The sequence below is a fragment of the Phyllobates terribilis genome, unplaced genomic scaffold, assembly GCF_046119375.1.
Source record: "Phyllobates terribilis strain yellow unplaced genomic scaffold, ASM4611937v1 Scaffold_7__3_contigs__length_470593459, whole genome shotgun sequence".
NCBI classification, from domain to species: Eukaryota; Metazoa; Chordata; class Amphibia; order Anura; family Dendrobatidae; genus Phyllobates; species Phyllobates terribilis.
Window position 1 is genome coordinate 351,656,889 of NW_027362767.1, and position 13,748 is coordinate 351,670,636.

Sequence of the window (13,748 nt, forward strand, 5' to 3'; positions counted from 1 at the left end):
AATGCTTCGGAACTCTTCCTTTGATCTCGGAATTCCTTTGACATTTAAAATTGCTTCGGAAGTCTTCTATAGTTCTCGGAATTCTGCTTACGTTTAAAAATGCTTTGGAACTCTTATTGTTCTCGGAATTCCGCTGAAGTTTAAAAATGCTTCGGTACTCTTCTATTGCTCTCGAAATTCCGCTGACATTTAAAAATGTTTCGGAACTCTTCTATAGTTCTCGGAATTCTGCTGACGTTTAAAAATGCTTTGGAACTCTTTTATAGTTCTCGGAATTCCGCTGAAGTTTAAAAATGATTTGGAACTCTTCCATTGCTCCCGGAACAACGATGAAGTTTAAAAAGGCTTCGGAACTCTTCTTTTGTTCTCGGAATTCTGCTGACTTATAAAAATGCTTCGGAACTCTTCCATTGTTCTCAGAATATCGTTGACGTTTAAAAATGCTTCGGAACACTTTCATTGTTATCCGAATTCCGCTGATGTTTAAAAATGCTTCGGAACTCTTCCATTGTTCTCAGAATTCTGCTGAAGTTTAAAAATGCTTCGGAACTCTTCCATTGTTCTCGGAATTCCGCTGAAGTTAAAAAATGCTTCGGAAATTTTCCATTGTTATCGGAATTCTGCTGATGTTTAAAAATGCTTCAGAACTCTTCCATTGTCCTCGGAATTCCGCTGAAGTTTAAAAATGCTTCGGAACTCTACCTTTGTTCTCGATATTCCTTTGACATTTAAAATTGCTTTGAAAGTCTTCTATTGTTCTCGGTATTCCACTGACTTTTAAAAATGCTTCGGAACTCCTCCATTGTTCTCGGAATTCAGCTGACGTTTAAAAATGCTTCAGAACTCTTACATTATTCTTGGAATTCTGTTGAATTTTAAAAATGCTTTGGAACTCTTCCATTGTTCTCAAAATTCTGTTAATGTTTAAAAATGCTTCGGAACACTTTCATTGGTATCAGAATTTCAATGACGTTTAAAAATGCTTCGGAACACTTCCATTGTTCTCGGAATTCCGCTGAACTTTAAAAATGCCTCGGAACTCTTCCATTGTTCTCGGAATTCTGCTGAAGTTTAAAAATGCTTCGGAACTGTTGCATTGTTCCCAGAATTCCGCTGAAGTTTAAAAATGCTTCGGAACTCTTCCATTTTTCTCGGAATTCCGCTGAAGTTTAAAAATGCTTCGGAACTCTTCCATTGTTCTCGGAATTCCATTGACGTTTAAAAATGCTTCGGAACTCTTCCATTGTTCTCGGAATTCAGCTGACATTTAAAAATGCTTCGGAACTCTTCCATTATTCTTGGAATTCTGTTGAATTTTAAAAATGCTTCGGAACTCTTCCATTGTTCTCAAAATTCTGTTGACGTTTAAAAATGCTTCGGAACACTTTCATTGGTATCAGAATTTCAATGACGTTTAAAAATGCTTCGGAACACTTACATTGTTCTCGGAATTCCGCTGAACTTTAAAAATGCCTCAGAACTCTTCCATTGTTCTCGGAATTCTGCTGAAGTTTAAAAATGCTTCGGAACTCTTGCATTGTTCCCAGAATTCCGCTGAAGTTTAAAAATGCTTCGGAACTCTTCCATTTTTCTCGGAATTCCGCTGACTTATAAAAATGCTTTGGAGCTCTTCATTTTTCTCAGAATACCGTTGACGTTTAAAAGTGCTTCGTAACACTTTCATTGTTATCGGAATTCCGCTGACGTTTAAAAATGCTTCGGAACTCTTCCATTGTTCTCAGAATTCTGCTGAAGTTTAAAAATGCTTCGGAACTCTTCCATTGTTCTCGGAATTCCGCTGAAGGTTAAAAATGCTTCGGAAGTTTTCCATTGTTCTCGTAATTCCGCTGACGTTTAAAAATGCATCGGAACTCTTCCTTTGTTATCGGAATTCCGATGATGTTTGAAAATGCTTCGGAACTCTTCCATTGTCCTCGGAATTCCGCTGAAGTTTAAAAAAGCTTCGGAATTCTTCCTTTGTTCTCGGAATTCCTTTGACATTTAAATTGCTTCGGAACTCTTCTATTGTTCTTGGAATTCCACTGACGTTTAGAAATGCTTCAGTACTCTTCTATTGTTCTCGGAATTCCGCTGACATTTAAAAATGCTTCGGAACTCTTCTATAGTTCTCGGAATTCTGCTGACGTTTAAAAATGCTTTGGAACTGTTCCATTGTTCTGGTTATTCTGCTGAAGTTTAAAAATGCTTCGGAACTCGTCCATTGTTCTCGGAATTCCGCTGTATTTTAAAATTTTTTCTGAACACTTCCATTGCTCCCGGAATTCTGCTGAAGTTTAAAAATGCTTTGGAAGTCTTCCATTGTCCTTGGAATTCCGCTGAAGTTTAAAAATGCTTCGGAACTCTTCCATTGTTCTCGGAATTCCGCTGAAGTTTAAAAATGATTCGGAACTCTTCCATTGTTCTCGGAATTCTGTTGACGTTTAAAAATGCTTCAGAACTCTTCCATTGTCCTCGGAATTCCGCTGAAGTTTAAAAATGCTTCGGAACTCTTCCTTTGTTCTCGGAATTCCTTTGACATTTAAAATTGCTTCGGAAGTCTTCTATTGTTCTCGGAATTCCACTGACGTTTAAAAATGCTTCGGTACTCTTCTATTGTTCTCGAAATTCGGCTGACATTTAAAAAAGCTTCGGAACTCTACTATAGTTCTCGGAATTCTTCTTACGTTTAAAAATGCTTTGGAACGCTTATTGTTCTAGGAATTCCACTGAAGTTTAAAAATGCTTCGGTACGCTTCTATTTCTCTCGAAATTCCGCTGACATTTAAAAATGTTTCGGAACTCTTCTATAGTTCTCGGAATTCTGCTGACGTTTAAAAATGCTTTGGAACTCTTTTATAGTTCTCGGAATTCCGCTGAAGTTTAAAAATGCTTTGGAACTCTTCCACTGCTCCCGGAACAACGATGAAGTTTAAAAAGGCTTCGGAACTCTTCTTTTGTTCTCGGAATTCTGCTGACTTATAAAAATGCTTCGGAACTCTTCCATTGTTCTCAGAATATCGTTGACGTTTAAAAATGCTTCGGAACTCTTCCATTGTTCTCGGAATTCCGCTGAAGTTTAAAAATGATTCGGAAGTTTTCCCTTGTTCTCGGAATTCCGCTGACGTTTAAAAATGCATCGGAACTCTTCCATTGTTATCGGAATTCCGCTGATGTTTAAAAATGCTTCAGAACTCTTCCATTGTCCTCGGAATTCCACTGAAGTTTAAAAATGCTTCGGAACTCTACCTTTGTTCTCGATATTCCTTTGACATTTAAAATTGCTTCGAAAGTCTTCTATTGTTCTCGGAATTCCACTGACATTTAAAAATGCTTCGGTACTCTTCTATTGTTCTCGAAATTCCGCTGACATTTAAAAATGCTTCCGAACTCTTCTATAGTTCTCGGAATTCTGCTGACGTTTAAAAATGCTTCGGAACTGTTCCATTGTTCTGGGAATTCTGCTGAAGTTTAAAAATGCTTCGGAACTCTTCCATTGTTCTCGGAATTCCGCTGTATTTTAAAATTTCTTCTGAACACTTCCATTGCTCCCGGAATTCTGCTGAAGTTTAAAAATGCTTCGGAAGTCTTCCATTGTCCTTGGAATTCCGCTGAAGTTTAAAAATGCTTCGGAACTCTTCCATTGTTTTCGGAATTCCGCTGAAGTTTAAAAATGCTTCGGAACTCTTCCATTGTTCTCGGAATTCTGTTGACGTTTAAAAATGCTTCAGAACTCTTCCATTGTCCTCGGAATTCCGCTGAAGTTTAAAAATGCTTCGGAACTCTTCCTTTGATCTCGGAATTCCTTTGACATTTAAAATTGCTTCGGAAGTCTTCTATAGTTCTCGGAATTCTGCTTACGTTTAAAAATGCTTTGGAACTCTTATTGTTCTCGGAATTCCGCTGAAGTTTAAAAATGCTTCGGTACTCTTCTATTGCTCTCGAAATTCCGCTGACATTTAAAAATGTTTCGGAACTCTTCTATAGTTCTCGGAATTCTGCTGACGTTTAAAAATGCTTTGGAACTCTTTTATAGTTCTCGGAATTCCGCTGAAGTTTAAAAATGCTTTGGAACTCTTCCATTGCTCCCGGAACAACGATGAAGTTTAAAAAGGCTTCGGAACTCTTCTTTTGTTCTCGGAATTCTGCTGACTTATAAAAATGCTTCGGAACTCTTCCATTGTTCTCAGAATATCGTTGACGTTTAAAAATGCTTCGGAACACTTTCATTGTTATCGGAATTCCGCTGATGTTTAAAAATGCTTCGGAACTCTTCCATTGTTCTCAGAATTCTGCTGAAGTTTAAAAATGCTTCGGAACTCTTCCATTGTTCTCGGAATTCCGCTGAAGTTAAAAAATGCTTCGGAACTTTTCCATTGTTATCGGAATTCTGCTGATGTTTAAAAATGCTTCAGAACTCTTCCATTGTCCTCGGAATTCCGCTGAAGTTTAAAAATGCTTCGGAACTCTACCTTTGTTCTCGATATTCCTTTGACATTTAAAATTGCTTTGAAAGTCTTCTATTGTTCTCGGAATTCCACTGACTTTTAAAAATGCTTCGGAACTCCTCCATTGTTCTCGGAATTCAGCTGACGTTTAAAAATGCTTCAGAACTCTTACATTATTCTTGGAATTCTGTTGAATTTTAAAAATGCTTTGGAACTCTTCCATTGTTCTCAAAATTCTGTTAACGTTTAAAAATGCTTCGGAACACTTTCATTGGTATCAGAATTTCAATGACGTTTAAAAATGCTTCGGAACACTTCCATTCTCGGAATTCCGCTGAACTTTAAAAATGCCTCGGAACTCTTCCATTGTTCTCGGAATTCTGCTGAAGTTTAAAAATGCTTCGGAACTGTTGCATTGTTCCCAGAATTCCGCTGAAGTTTAAAAATGCTTCGGAACTCTTCCATTTTTCTCGGAATTCCGCTGAAGTTTAAAAATGCTTCGGAACTCTTCCATTGTTCTCGGAATTCCGTTGACGTTTAAAAATGCTTCGGAACTCTTCCATTGTTCTCGGAATTCAGCTGACATTTAAAAATGCTTCGGAACTCTTCCATTATTCTTGGAATTCTGTTGAATTTTAAAAATGCTTCGGAACTCTTCCATTGTTCTCAAAATTCTGTTGACGTTTAAAAATGCTTCGGAACACTTTCATTGGTATCAGAATTTCAATGACGTTTAAAAATGCTTCGGAACACTTCCATTGTTCTCGGAATTCCGCTGAACTTTAAAAATGCCTCGGAACTCTTCCATTGTTCTCGGAATTCTGCTGAAGTTTAAAAATGCTTCGGAACTCTTGCATTGTTCCCAGAATTCCGCTGAAGTTTAAAAATGCTTCGGAACACTTCCATTTTTCTCGGAATTCTGCTGACTTATAAAAATGCTTCGGTGCTCTTCCATTTTTCTCAGAATACCGTTGACGTTTAAAAGTGCTTCGGAACACTTTCATTGTTATCGGAATTCCGCTGACGTTTAAAAATGCTTCGGAACTCTTCCATTGTTCTCAGAATTCTGCTGAAGTTTAAAAATGCTTCGGAACTCTTCCATTGTTCTCGGAATTCCGCTGAAGGTTAAAAATGCTTCGGAAATTTTCCATTGTTCTCGTAATTCCGCTGACGTTTAAAAATGCATCGGAACTCTTCCTTTGTTATCGGAATTCCGATGATGTTTGAAAATGCTTCGGAACTCTTCCATTGTCCTCGGAATTCCGCTGAAGTTTAAAAAAGCTTCGGAATTCTTCCTTTGTTCTCGGAATTCCTTTGACATTTAAATTGCTTCGGAACTCTTCTATTGTTCTTGGAATTCCACTGACGTTTAGAAATGCTTCAGTACTCTTCTATTGTTCTCGGAATTCCGCTGACATTTAAAAATTCTTCGGAACTCTTCTATAGTTCTCGGAATTCTGCTGACGTTTAAAAATGCTTTGGAACTGTTCCATTGTTCTGGGAATTCTGCTGAAGTTTAAAAATGCTTCGGAACTCTTCCATTGTTCTCGGAATTCCGCTGTATTTTAAAATTTCTTCTGAACACTTCCATTGCTCCCGGAATTCTGCTGAAGTTTAAAAATACTTCGGAACTCTTCCATTGTTCTCGGAATTCCGCTGTATTTTAAAATTTCTTCTGAACACTTCCATTACTCCCGGAATTCTGCTGAAGTTTAAAAATGCTTCGGAAGTCTTCCATTGTCCTTGGAATTCTGCTGAAGTTTAAAAATGCTTCGGAACTCTTCCATTGTTTTCGGAATTCCGCTGAAGTTTAAAAATGCTTCGGAACTCTTCCATTGTTCTCGGAATTCGGTTGACGTTTAAAAATGCTTCAGAACTCTTCCATTGTCCTCGGAATTCCGCTGAAGTTTAAAAATGCTTCGGAACTCTTCCTTTGATCTCGGAATTCCTTTGACATTTAAAATTGCTTCGGAAGTCTTCTATAGTTCTCGGAATTCTGCTTACGTTTAAAAATGCTTTGGATCTCTTATTGTTCTCGGAATTCCGCTGAAGTTTAAAAATGCTTCGGTACTCTTCTATTGCTCTCGAAATTCCGCTGACATTTAAAAATGTTTCGGAACTCTTCTATAGTTCTCGGAATTCTGCTGACGTTTAAAAATGCTTTGGAACTCTTTTATAGTTCTCGGAATTCCGCTGAAGTTTAAAAATGCTTTGGAACTCTTCCATTGCTCCCGGAACAACGATGAAGTTTAAAAAGGCTTCGGAACTCTTCTTTTGTTCTCGGAATTCTGCTGACTTATAAAAATGCTTCCGAACTCTTCCATTGTTCTCAGAATATCGTTGACGTTTAAAAATGCTTCGGAACACTTTCATTGTTATCGGAATTCCGCTGATGTTTAAAAATGCTTCGGAACTCTTCCATTGTTCTCAGAATTCTGCTGAAGTTTAAAAATGCTTCGGAACTCTTCCATTGTTCTCGGAATTCCGCTGAAGTTAAAAAATGCTTCGGAACTTTTCCATTGTTATCGGAATTCTGCTGATGTTTAAAAATGCTTCAGAACTCTTCCATTGTCCTCGGAATTCCGCTGAAGTTTAAAAATGCTTCGGAACTCTACGTTTGTTCTCGATATTCCTTTGACATTTAAAATTGCTTTGAAAGTCTTCTATTGTTCTCGGAATTCCACTGACTTTTAAAAATGCTTCGGAACTCCTCCATTGTTCTCGGAATTCAGCTGACGTTTAAAAATGCTTCAGAACTCTTCCATTATTCTTGGAATTCTGTTGAATTTTAAAAATGCTTTGGAACTCTTCCATTGTTCTCAAAATTCTGTTAACGTTTAAAAATGCTTCGGAACACTTTCATTGGTATCAGAATTTCAATGACGTTTAAAAATGCTTCGGAACACTTCCATTCTCGGAATTCCGCTGAACTTTAAAAATGCCTCGGAACTCTTCCATTGTTCTCGGAATTCTGCTGAAGTTTAAAAATGCTTCGGAACTGTTGCATTGTTCCCAGAATTCCGCTGAAGTTTAAAAATGCTTCGGAACTCTTCCATTTTTCTCGGAATTCCGCTGAAGTTTAAAAATGCTTCGGAACTCTTCCATTGTTCTCGGAATTCCGTTGACGTTTAAAAATGCTTCGGAACTCTTCCATTGTTCTCGGAATTCAGCTGACATTTAAAAATGCTTCGGAACTCTTCCATTATTCTTGGAATTCTGTTGAATTTTAAAAATGCTTCGGAACTCTTCCATTGTTCTCAAAATTCTGTTGACGTTTAAAAATGCTTCGGAACACTTTCATTGGTATCAGAATTTCAATGACGTTTAAAAATGCTTCGGAACACTTCCATTGTTCTCGGAATTCCGCTGAACTTTAAAAATGCGTCGGAACTCTTCCATTGTTCTCGGAATTCTGCTGAAGTTTAAAAATGCTTCGGAACTCTTGCATTGTTCCCAGAATTCCGCTGAAGTTTAAAAATGCTTCGGAACACTTCCATTTTTCTCGGAATTCTGCTGACTTATAAAAATGCTTCGGTGCTCTTCCATTTTTCTCAGAATACCGTTGACGTTTAAAAGTGCTTCGGAACACTTTCATTGTTATCGGAATTCCGCTGACGTTTAAAAATGCTTCGGAACTCTTCCATTGTTCTCAGAATTCTGCTGAAGTTTAAAAATGCTTCGGAACTCTTCCATTGTTCTCGGAATTCCGCTGAAGGTTAAAAATGCTTCGGAAATTTTCCATTGTTCTCGTAATTCCGCTGACGTTTAAAAATGCTTCGGAACTCTTCCATTGTCCTCGGAATTCCGCTGAAGTTTAAAAAAGCTTCGGAATTCTTCCTTTGTTCTCGGAATTCCTTTGACATTTAAATTGCTTCGGAACTCTTCTATTGTTCTTGGAATTCCACTGACGTTTAGAAATGCTTCAGTACTCTTCTATTGTTCTCGGAATTCCGCTAACATTTAAAAATGCTTCGGAACTCTTCTATAGTTCTCGGAATTCTGCTGACGTTTAAAAATGCTTTGGAACTGTTCCATTGTTCTGGGAATTCTGCTGAAGTTTAAAAATGCTTCGGAACTCTTCCATTGTTCTCGGAATTCCGCTGTATTTTAAAATTTCTTCTGAACACTTCCATTGCTCCCGGAATTCTGCTGAAGTTTAAAAATACTTCGGAACTCTTCCATTGTTCTCGGAATTCCGCTGTATTTTAAAATTTCTTCTGAACACTTCCATTACTCCCGGAATTCTGCTGAAGTTTAAAAATGCTTCGGAAGTCTTCCATTGTCCTTGGAATTCCGCTGAAGTTTAAAAATGCTTCGGAACTCTTCCATTGTTTTCGGAATTCCGCTGAAGTTTAAAAATGCTTCGGAACTCTTCCATTGTTCTCGGAATTCGGTTGACGTTTAAAAATGCTTCAGAACTCTTCCATTGTCCTCGGAATTCCGCTGAAGTTTAAAAATGCTTCGGAACTCTTCCTTTGATCTCGGAATTCCTTTGACATTTAAAATTGCTTCGGAAGTCTTCTATAGTTCTCGGAATTCTGCTTACGTTTAAAAATGCTTTGGATCTCTTATTGTTCTCGGAATTCCGCTGAAGTTTAAAAATGCTTCGGTACTCTTCTATTGCTCTCGAAATTCCGCTGACATTTAAAAATGTTTCGGAACTCTTCTATAGTTCTCGGAATTCTGCTGACGTTTAAAAATGCTTTGGAACTCTTTTATAGTTCTCGGAATTCCGCTGAAGTTTAAAAATGCTTTGGAACTCTTCCATTGCTCCCGGAACAACGATGAAGTTTAAAAAGGCTTCGGAACTCTTCTTTTGTTCTCGGAATTCTGCTGACTTATAAAAATGCTTCGGAACTCTTCCATTGTTCTCAGAATATCGTTGACGTTTAAAAATGCTTCGGAACACTTTCATTGTTATCGGAATTCCGCTGATGTTTAAAAATGCTTCGGAACTCTTCCATTGTTCTCAGAATTCTGCTGAAGTTTAAAAATGCTTCGGAACTCTTCCATTGTTCTCGGAATTCCGCTGAAGTTAAAAAATGCTTCGGAACTTTTCCATTGTTATCGGAATTCTGCTGATGTTTAAAAATGCTTCAGAACTCTTCCATTGTCCGCGGAATTCCGCTGAAGTTTAAAAATGCTTCGGAACTCTACCTTTGTTCTCGATATTCCTTTGACATTTAAAATTGCTTTGAAAGTCTTCTATTGTTCTCGGAATTCCACTGACTTTTAAAAATGCTTCGGAACTCCTCCATTGTTCTCGGAATTCAGCTGACGTTTAAAAATGCTTCAGAACTCTTCCATTATTCTTGGAATTCTGTTGAATTTTAAAAATGCTTTGGAACTCTTCCATTGTTCTCAAAATTCTGTTAACGTTTAAAAATGCTTCGGAACACTTTCATTGGTATCAGAATTTCAATGACGTTTAAAAATGCTTCGGAACACTTCCATTGTTCTCGGAATTCCGCTGAACTTTAAAAATGCCTCGGAACTCTTCCATTGTTCTCGGAATTCTGCTGAAGTTTAAAAATGCTTCGGAACTCTTGCATTGTTCCCAGAATTCCGCTGAAGTTTAAAAATGCTTCGGAACTCTTCCATTTTTCTCGGAATTCCGCTGACTTAAAAAAATGCTTCGGAGCTCTTCCATTTTTCTCAGAATACCGTTGACGTTTAAAAGTGCTTCGTAACACTTTCATTGTTATCGGAATTCCGCTGACGTTTAAAAATGCTTCGGAACTCTTCCATTGTTCTCAGAATTCTGCTGAAGTTTAAAAATGCTTCGGAACTCTTCCATTGTTCTCGGAATTCCGCTGAAGGTTAAAAATGCTTCGGAAGTTTTCCATTGTTCTCGTAATTCCGCTGACGTTTAAAAATGCATCGGAACACTTCCTTTGTTATCGGAATTCCGATGATGTTTGAAAATGCTTCGGAACTCTTCCATTGTCCTCGGAATTCCGCTGAAATTTAAAAAAGCTTCGGAATTCTTCCTTTGTTCTCGGAATTCCTTTGACATTTAAATTGCTTCGGAACTCTTCTATTGTTCTTGGAATTCCACTGACGTTTAGAAATGCTTCAGTACTCTTCTATTGTTCTCGGAATTCCGCTGACATTTAAAAATGCTTCGGAACTCTTCTATAGTTCTCGGAATTCTGCTGACGTTTAAAAATGCTTTGGAACTGTTCCATTGTTCTGGGAATTCTGCTGAAGTTTAAAAATGCTTCGGAACTCTTCCATTGTTCTCGGAATTCCGCTGTATTTTAAAATTTCTTCTGAACACTTCCATTGCTCCGAGAATTCTGCTGAAGTTTAAAAATGCTTCGGAAGTCTTCCATTGTCCTTGGAATTCCGCTGAAGTTTAAAAATGCTTCGGAACTCTTCCATTGTTCTCGGAATTCCGCTGAAGTTTAAAAATGCTTCCGAACTCTTCCATTGTTCTCGGAATTCTGTTGACGTTTAAAAATGCTTCAGAACTCTTCCATTGTCCTCGGAATTCCGCTGAAGTTTAAAAATGCTTCGGAACTCTTCCTTTGTTCTCGGAATTCCTTTGACATTTAAAATTGCTTCGGAAGTCTTCTATTGTTCTCGGAATTCCACTGACGTTTAAAAATGCTTCGGTACTCTTCTATTGTTCTCGAAATTCCGCTGACATTTAAAAAAGCTTCGGAACTCTTCTATAGTTCTCGGAATTCTGCTTACGTTTAAAAATGCTTTGGAACTCTTATTGTTCTAGGAATTCCGCTGAAGTTTAAAAATGCTTCGGTACGCTTCTATTGCTCTCGAAATTCCGCTGACATTTAAAAATTTTCGGAACTCTTCTATAGTTCTCGGAATTCTGCTGACGTTTTAAAATGCTTTGGAACTCTTTTATAGTTCTCGGAATTCCGCTGAAGTTTAAAAATGCTTCGGAACTCTTCCACTGCTCCCGGAACAACGATGTAGTTTAAAAAGGCTTCGGAACACTTTCATTGGTATCAGAATTTCAATGACGTTTAAAAATGCTTCGGAACACTTCCATTCTCGAAATTCCGCTGAACTTTAAAAATGCCTCGGAACTCTTCCATTGTTCTCGGAATTCTGCTGAAGTTTAAAAATGCTTCGGAACTGTTGCATTGTTCCCAGAATTCCGCTGAAGTTTAAAAATGCTTCGGAACTCTTCCATTTTTCTCGGAATTCCGCTGAAGTTTAAAAATGCTTCGGAACTCTTCCATTGTTCTCGGAATTCCGTTGACGTTTAAAAATGCTTCGGAACTCTTCCATTGTTCTCGGAATTCAGCTGACATTTAAAAATGCTTCGGAACTCTTCCATTATTCTTGGAATTCTGTTGAATTTTAAAAATGCTTCGGAACTCTTCCATTGTTCTCAAAATTCTGTTGACGTTTAAAAATGCTTCGGAACACTTTCATTGGTATCAGAATTTCAATGACGTTTAAAAATGCTTCGGAACACTTCCATTGTTCTCGGAATTCCGCTGAACTTTAAAAATGCGTCGGAACTCTTCCATTGTTCTCGGAATTCTGCTGAAGTTTAAAAATGCTTCGGAACTCTTGCATTGTTCCCAGAATTCCGCTGAAGTTTAAAAATGCTTCGGAACACTTCCATTTTTCTCGGAATTCTGCTGACTTATAAAAATGCTTCGGTGCTCTTCCATTTTTCTCAGAATACCGTTGACGTTTAAAAGTGCTTCGGAACACTTTCATTGTTATCGGAATTCCGCTGACGTTTAAAAATGCTTCGGAACTCTTCCATTGTTCTCAGAATTCTGCTGAAGTTTAAAAATGCTTCGGAACTCTTCCATTGTTCTCGGAATTCCGCTGAAGGTTAAAAATGCTTCGGAAATTTTCCATTGTTCTCGTAATTCCGCTGACGTTTAAAAATGCTTCGGAACTCTTCCATTGTCCTCGGAATTCCGCTGAAGTTTAAAAAAGCTTCGGAATTCTTCCTTTGTTCTCGGAATTCCTTTGACATTTAAATTGCTTCGGAACTCTTCTATTGTTCTTGGAATTCCACTGACGTTTAGAAATGCTTCAGTACTCTTCTATTGTTCTCGGAATTCCGCTAACATTTAAAAATGCTTCGGAACTCTTCTATAGTTCTCGGAATTCTGCTGACGTTTAAAAATGCTTTGGAACTGTTCCATTGTTCTGGGAATTCTGCTGAAGTTTAAAAATGCTTCGGAACTCTTCCATTGTTCTCGGAATTCCGCTGTATTTTAAAATTTCTTCTGAACACTTCCATTGCTCCCGGAATTCTGCTGAAGTTTAAAAATACTTCGGAACTCTTCCATTGTTCTCGGAATTCCGCTGTATTTTAAAATTTCTTCTGAACACTTCCATTACTCCCGGAATTCTGCTGAAGTTTAAAAATGCTTCGGAAGTCTTCCATTGTCCTTGGAATTCCGCTGAAGTTTAAAAATGCTTCGGAACTCTTCCATTGTTTTCGGAATTCCGCTGAAGTTTAAAAATGCTTCGGAACTCTTCCATTGTTCTCGGAATTCGGTTGACGTTTAAAAATGCTTCAGAACTCTTCCATTGTCCTCGGAATTCCGCTGAAGTTTAAAAATGCTTCGGAACTCTTCCTTTGATCTCGGAATTCCTTTGACATTTAAAATTGCTTCGGAAGTCTTCTATAGTTCTCGGAATTCTGCTTACGTTTAAAAATGCTTTGGATCTCTTATTGTTCTCGGAATTCCGCTGAAGTTTAAAAATGCTTCGGTACTCTTCTATTGCTCTCGAAATTCCGCTGACATTTAAAAATGTTTCGGAACTCTTCTATAGTTCTCGGAATTCTGCTGACGTTTAAAAATGCTTTGGAACTCTTTTATAGTTCTCGGAATTCCGCTGAAGTTTAAAAATGCTTTGGAACTCTTCCATTGCTCCCGGAACAACGATGAAGTTTAAAAAGGCTTCGGAACTCTTCTTTTGTTCTCGGAATTCTGCTGACTTATAAAAATGCTTCGGAACTCTTCCATTGTTCTCAGAATATCGTTGACGTTTAAAAATGCTTCGGAACACTTTCATTGTTATCGGAATTCCGCTGATGTTTAAAAATGCTTCGGAACTCTTCCATTGTTCTCAGAATTCTGCTGAAGTTTAAAAATGCTTCGGAACTCTTCCATTGTTCTCGGAATTCTGCTGAAGTTAAAAAATGCTTCGGAACTTTTCCATTGTTATCGGAATTCTGCTGATGTTTAAAAATGCTTCAGAACTCTTCCATTGTCCGCGGAATTCCGCTGAAGTTTAAAAATGCTTCGGAACTCTACCTTTGTTCTCGATATTCCTTTGACATTTAAAATTGCTTTG